Below are 7334 nucleotides of genomic sequence, written 5' to 3'. Positions count from 1 at the left end.
ATATGTAATTGTCATAAAGAACTGTGTAGGATATACATAAATGCATACTATTTTATTAAATTAGTGTCTGCATTATGAAATGATTTACTTTTCTTGAATCTTTCCATACAATTATTTACTTATCTTTATTAATAATGATGACTTGTCTGGGTAGCACTTAAAATTCTATAAATATATTAAAAAATTGAGCGCTTTTTTATTATTTATTATTTTAACTGACTGTGTAAATTTCATTCCTCACATTTCAAAACAGTGTCTGTAAATTCAATAATTTCTTACAATATTCAAGACAGTTGGACCAAGACGATTTATGAAGTAGTTATATTGTCTGGAGAGCTTTCAGTTGTTTTTAGAGTTTACACCGTTTTTGCCCTCATTTCCATGGTAGAGCTTGTATATAGTGGTTTTAAGTCCACAGTTAAGTAAGTGATATACTTCAACCGCATTGGCAGTTTTAGTTGTACTTTTTACATCTTAATGATGCTATCAATAAATAATTAAGATATGCTTTATATTTTGAAATTAGTATAGTGTGTTATTCGTATGCATTTAAATCTATAATTCTATGAATGAAGATAGTGAGTATATTGAAATTACTTAATTCACAAGTAATTTTTTCTTTATTATAGTGAGTTAAATGTAGGTATTTACCTAGGTTATTGGCACTTATTTAGTCTCTAATAAAATAAAAATTATTAACACTATTTACTTTTCGTACAACATCCTCATAAATGAACTACATAGGTCCTCATATGTTTTAGTATTTTCTTCGATCGCAGCAACTTATCATAATGGATAATTTAGGTCTTCCAAATAACCAATACCTTTTTTTGAATTTGAATTTCAGTTTTTTTCTTTTCTTTTTGATATGTTTCAACGAAGCTTTGAATCAAAATTTTCTCCAAATACTTGCATTATTACAATATGGGGTAATAGTTATTATTCATATTAATTGGTAGATACATAGTTTGGTTGTAGCTGAATACAATATGCGCTGATGTACTCTTGTTGGCTTTTATTTTCCATGTCTCGGTTCACTGGTTTATATTATTATTTGCGAGTTGCAGTTTGCTGCCTATTTGCTATTGTTATTATCTCTAATAGCAAGTAAAACATTTTTTTTATTTAATTATTACATTGTTACTAGTCGTTTCCGTCTAACCTACAATTTGGTGGTATATATACTTATACTCTGGTGAAATAATGTTTATACATGTTACTGCTGTATTTTTTATTATATGCACCTCGCTACACAACACTACACAAGATCAGAAGGTTTGATTCTTTTGAGTCTCTGTCCTGTTCTGGTGGTATCCAAAAGCTGTAATATTGTCGTGAGAATGGAGTCTTTCCTCATGCCCCCTTGCAATTCTCTTGATTTCTTGACTGACTATGGGTTAATGAAGGTCTCGATGTAGCTAATCAGTCCTATAATATTTAGGTGCGCCCACAATACCTCTCAGGACTTTGTTCTGAAAAATTTGTATTTTATTTATGTTACTATTTGCAGAACATCCCCATAATTGAACTCCGTATGTAATATAGGTTTCAGTATTTGCTTATAAAATAGCAATTTATTATGAACTGATAATTGCGATTTTGTTCCAATTAGCCACTACATTTTCCTATATTTCAATTCCAGTTCTTTTCTTTTCTTTTCTTCTCTATATGTTCCTTCCATCGAAGTTTTGCATCTAGATTCATTCCGAGATATTTAGCGTTGTTGCTATATGGAATGATAGTATTATTTAATGTTATTGGTGCTTGTACGGTCTGTTTATAGGTGAACTGCACATGTACAGATTTACTTTTATTAATTCTTATTTTCCAAGCTTGTGTCCAATTATTAATATTGTCACTTGCCTGTTCTAATTTTCGTGAAGCTTCTTTATTATTACTTCGACAGCTATAATCGCAGTGTCATCAGCAAATTTAGACATCATAATATTCTCCATTTGTGTTATTAAGTCATAGTCGGGTGCTTTCTTTGGATTGATGTCACTTTTTTAACTTTGGAGATTCATTTTGTTATAACAAGCAAAATCAGTAAATTATGTTGAATCTCAGTTTCATTTGGTTTGACTTGATGGTGGTTGACTGTTGAGTTGACTTCATGATTGATTGAAATTACTGAATGAAGAGAGCGAATGCACTGAAATAACTTTTATTCCGGAGTTTTTTTTATCATACTTGAATTATCAAGAACCAAACAAAAGCTAAAAAATTGTGTGTACGCATGGAAAGTTCGAAAACTTCGAATGGTTTGATTGAAGATCTGTATCTGAGGTACTAATTTACAATTTGACAGTTCGAGTAGTTTGTTGTTTATACGATCTCCAACCACGCTCAACGAAAAAAAGCTAATTACTTTCCGAACAACTCAATATAATCGATCGATTTTTTCCGATCGAAGGTTGGAACCCATTCGTTCCTGTAACGACTACCGCCGCCGCCGCCGCCGCCTTCCCTCGGGCGAACGCGTATACCCACCACAACGTCGCTCACTTTCACTGCGGTCGACCAATGCGCGCGTAGAAAGATCTCTTTGCCGGTAAGGTCAGTCCAGACCGAGTCGTACGACGCTTTCAAACGGTTTCGGAGTCGCGTGTTTGTATTTAGTTCTTATTCGGCGTTTTAATCGAGTGGTCTGTACGAATTTTTCGCCGGCGACTATTTTTTTTTCGCTTCCTAGACGACAACGCGATTGTGTGATCGGTGTCTGTGACGAATCAGACCCAGAAGGTCAGTATAAATGATATTGGCAGTGTTGATTTGCGACCACAACCGCTTTGCCGGATGTATTCTATTACAGTATCAGTCGCAGTAAATGAGTCCTTTTTTTATTTGCTCGTTCTAATATTCGATCGCCATCCTAAATTTCTGTATCAGAAATATATTATTGAACAGACCATAATGTTATTGAACAAAATATTTTTACGAATTTTGAATATATATTATAGTTTCTCTGGATACTACATTTATTAAAATCCTTTTTTTCGAAAAGAATGGAGGGTATCCATATGCAATATAATCTTAGTTTTTACGACTTTTTAATTTCCATGGTCAATATAATTGATTCAATATCGAGTTTCCTCAACGTCCTGCTTGTGTAGGGAGGATATATTCATTTGACAAACTGGATATTGAGTGGATTAATTTAAGTTGAAATTGGACAATACAAAATAGTAATAACAAAGCAACAAAACAAATAACATGATAAATCAAATATAATAGGGTAATTATGCTCTAATACTTAATGGTTATCCTAAATTTTAGTATCAGAAATATGTTACTGAACTGACCAGAATGTTACTAAAAAATCATTTTATGAATTTCAAATATACATTGTTAGCATCTTTCTGGATATAAAATTTGTTAAAATCCGTTCTTCCAAGAGAATGGATTCTTTTTTTTAATTTACAGGATCAATATAATTGATTCAACATCAATTTACTTCATTTGACATAGTAGATGGAGTAGATTAGACAATGAAAAATAGTGATAATAAAACTAGAAAACAAACATGACAATCTGTCAATAATAGAATAATTGTATTCATAATGAGAGATAAAATATCATTCAATAAGTCCGCATAAGAAAAACATTTTTTATGACTGCTACATTTATTGCAATGCTTGTTTTATCGGTTTCCACTACCGATCTAAGAATTTCTTTTTATTTATCTTGAGCAGATCCAGACAGCGCTGTGAATTTTCGACGCTTTACCATTTTATTATGTGACGTTTAGCTCAGTTTCGCTTTAACCATTGTGTTGTGTAGACGTCCTAATTTTATTATGGATAAATATCCGCCACAAGAACGAGCAAAAATAGTGACAATATTTATTGAAAATAGTCGTTCCATTATTGCCACTGAGCGGAAATTGCATCATATCCTAATCGTCCAGTGCCTGCCGACAGTGCCTCGTGCTGGAAGACAACGGACGTTTCGTAACGCTGAAGATGTGGCTCTGGTGCGCGATAGTGTTGCAGAGTCTCTAGAAACATCAATTCGGAGACGTGTTTCCCAGTTACACATTTCTACACGCAGTTTAACGCGAATTTTGAAAATTGATTTGAAAATGTTCCCGTACAAAATTCAATTAGTCCAAAAATTCCTACCGAGAGATCCTGATCAACGAGTTGAGTACAGTAATCCAAACCTAAGGCTGCCTGGTGAAATTGAAAATTTTTCGTCTAAATTGATGTAGCCCATTTTCTTTGCAATTGCCACATCAGTAAACAATAACAAATAATTCGGTTTTGGGGAACACTAAATCCTCAATTAATTCATGAACATCATTGCATCCACTAAAACAACTGTATGCTGTGGTATTTATGCTGGAAACATCATTGGTCACTACTTTTTTGAAAATGACCAAGGTTGCTGTTACTGTTACTGCAGAATGGTATTAAGACATGATTCGAAATTTTTTTATTCCTGAAATAAAAGAGCGAAGACTAGAGGACATGTGGTTTCACTAAGATGGGGTCACAGCACACACAGTTCATTCAACAATTCGCGAAGTGGCGATTTAGCATGGCCAGCCAGATCTCCGGATTTAATAGCACCAGACTTTTTCTTATGGGGTTTATTAAAAACAAATTTTTATGTGAATAAGCCCCAAATGATTCAACATCTTAAAGACAATATTCGTCAGCTTAAGATGTTGCAGGATCTTAAGGAAAAATGCATTAAAAAGAGTCGAAAGTTGCATAGCGAATCGCGGCCACCATTTAGCAGTTAAAAAAGAAACTTTTTACGAAAAAAAACCAAACTTATTTACCTTTTCTTCGAGCAAAGTTACAGGCAGCGGGACTTTTACCCCATCTATTATAAATTACACACAATTAACATGAAATTAAATCCAGATAAATTAACAGCGTCAAGTTTTATTAATGAGTTTAAAAAACCATTTAATTCAAGATACTTTCTAGTTTTAGTATGAACCAAGGTCACAAACAAACTTGATTTTTTCATTCATGTTTATTCCGTTTTTTTAAGTAAAATATGCAATTGTTTTTATATATTACGAAATGTCTATAACAAATTATGTTTGAGATAGATAACATGATAACTTTTGCAGAGGGTCATTGGCTCTAACTGTTGATAACATTTTTTATTTATTTTTATTTACCACAAATACAACCCCAATTACAAAACTGAAGATAATGCAATATATATCATTATCTTGTTTTATAATGAATAAAAGGACGTTTAAAAATATATTAGTGGTGCATCATGTTTTCTATTTATTTTCGTAAATTATCTCTAATGAATATATTACAGTATAATGAGTATAACAGATTAAGAAATAGTAAATAATAATTCGTATTGCCGGCTTGGCTGGCGTAGTGGTAAAGGCGAGAGGACGGTACACCGGCTGTTGCGATAATCGCGGGTTCGAATCCTGCTGGGGCATGGTCGTAAATGTATGTTTTGGATTGTTTAATATTTGGAATTGTCCTAGACAAGAGTGCAAAATCCGATAAGGAAAATGATCTTCGTTTCGCCTATAATAACCATGGGATGGAAGAGTTTTAATTCAAACTAGGCAGTAATGAACGTTGTATTCACAATGAACCACATTAATTTTGATTAAAGCACTGTTGGTACGATTATACACTATAAAATACAGTAAAAGTGTAAAAATTAAAGAGAGTTTGTTTGATTTTGATATTAAAGGGCATACTTCCTTTTACTGGGTGATTAATATTCATGATATTATTGATATGATTAGTGCAATAAATATAAATGTTGAATTTTATTACACTACATAACAAAAAGCAGCTTCAGCATAATTGTTTTTGAAATCTGTGACGATTAGGTTTTGTCTAAATTCATAAAAAGTATTTCTGAAATACATATCAGGGGCTATTAACACCAAATATTCAAAATTTCATGATTCTGCTGTGTATTTAGCAGTTAGCTGTGGGTGTAGTTTATTATGAGCTACTAAGGCTGAATGAAATTGTCAAAACTTATTGATTGTTATTAATAAATTTATAGCAAGGGACTGGAAGAAACAAAGCTATACATACACAAGCCACCGCAAGATTAAATATATAACATATAATATATTTTTAAAACATCATTAATATATATTTTAATAGAACTTAATATATATTTTCTATAGAGTAACAAATTGTTCCAATAATTACTTGGAAAAACGGACACAAAATTCATAAGATCAGTAATCATACCGCGAGTTTTAAATCTGTTTAAAGAAACTAGAACATTTTACAGATTAATTTCAATAGTTATACAGCTGTGAAACAATTATTAATGCATCATAGAACATTAGCTCTAATTTGAATAATTAGAATATATGATATACAAATAAGGTTGGAGATTTTATTGTAAATTTTGTAAAGTTGTAAAAGTTTCGTTCAGAGTAATTGATACAAAGTATTTTAGTCATGGTATATTCTATCACTTTCTGCCTTCTGTTTTCTTTTCAAGTATCGACTAATAGATAGTCAACAAGAATCAGAACAAAAAATGACACAATAGGAGCAATATTTGTTGTATATGGCTAGTAGAGTAGAAATCATTAAAGTATCATATAAAGAAATTATTAAAGTTTTTTCATAATTTTTGCAACCTGTGACAGGGCGTTCTTGAACGATTATGGCATATCGTTAGGCATATTGGGGATGTTTATCTCATAGTAGATCATCCACAATTTTCCCTTTTTATCCCCTGTTACGATATGACAGGAAACCCGTCTGATTGTGCGCTTGGTGAACTAGTTATCAGTTGAAACCCTTCACGTCAATTGTCATTATTTGTTATCCCCATTTCACAGAAACCACAAATGTTGATATGATTGGAGCACAAAGAAAGTGTTTCTTTTAACACGGTGACGCCACATTTACGCCTTTTTTAGCGTGCATCGTTATTAATTTGAATTCATTGAACGGAAATGACCAACAAAAAACCACCAAATTTAATTTCACTGTTACATATAGATTACATATAGAAATAGTGTCAAGATCTTAAAATATTCATCTCTCAGATAAATATATTTTATATATATTAGGCACAATATATATATTGTGCGAGATAAACGACGAAAATCATTGGAAAATTGCTGTAAATTTCAATTTCAATTTCAATATATTTCAAGAAAAGAATCATCTGACTTTTTGAAAATATGCTTTTAATGATTAATTTTTAGAAAGTTGAGGAAGTATGAATATCAACATATTGCTTTAATCAATATATTTAAAAAAAAATTAAAACTTTCTTTCCAAAATCAACCAATTTTTTGAAAAGACGTTATTCATCGTACATCTTAAAAAGCAAATTATTTATAAAAATCACTATATTAT

The 7334-nt window shown here is 31.6% G+C and overlaps 1 protein-coding gene across 1 annotated transcript in view; it reads left to right on the top strand.

Annotated features, from left to right (window-relative positions):
* The first annotated feature begins 2470 nt into the window (after window positions 1-2470).
* yellow-b overlaps window positions 2471-7334 on the top strand; it is a 52820-nt gene continuing 47956 nt past the window's right edge. The window contains exon 1 of the mRNA XM_076418760.1: window positions 2471-2742. The gene's annotated coding sequence lies outside the window, so the exon portion shown is untranslated. The remainder of the gene's footprint in view (window positions 2743-7334) is intronic.

This window comes from Rhynchophorus ferrugineus, unplaced genomic scaffold (genome assembly GCF_030347505.1).
Source record: "Rhynchophorus ferrugineus isolate W39M unplaced genomic scaffold, kcgeb_rfMv2 rfM1, whole genome shotgun sequence".
In the NCBI taxonomy this organism is placed as follows: domain Eukaryota; kingdom Metazoa; phylum Arthropoda; class Insecta; order Coleoptera; family Curculionidae; genus Rhynchophorus; species Rhynchophorus ferrugineus.
This window is presented reverse-complemented; position numbering and strand designations above follow the sequence as displayed.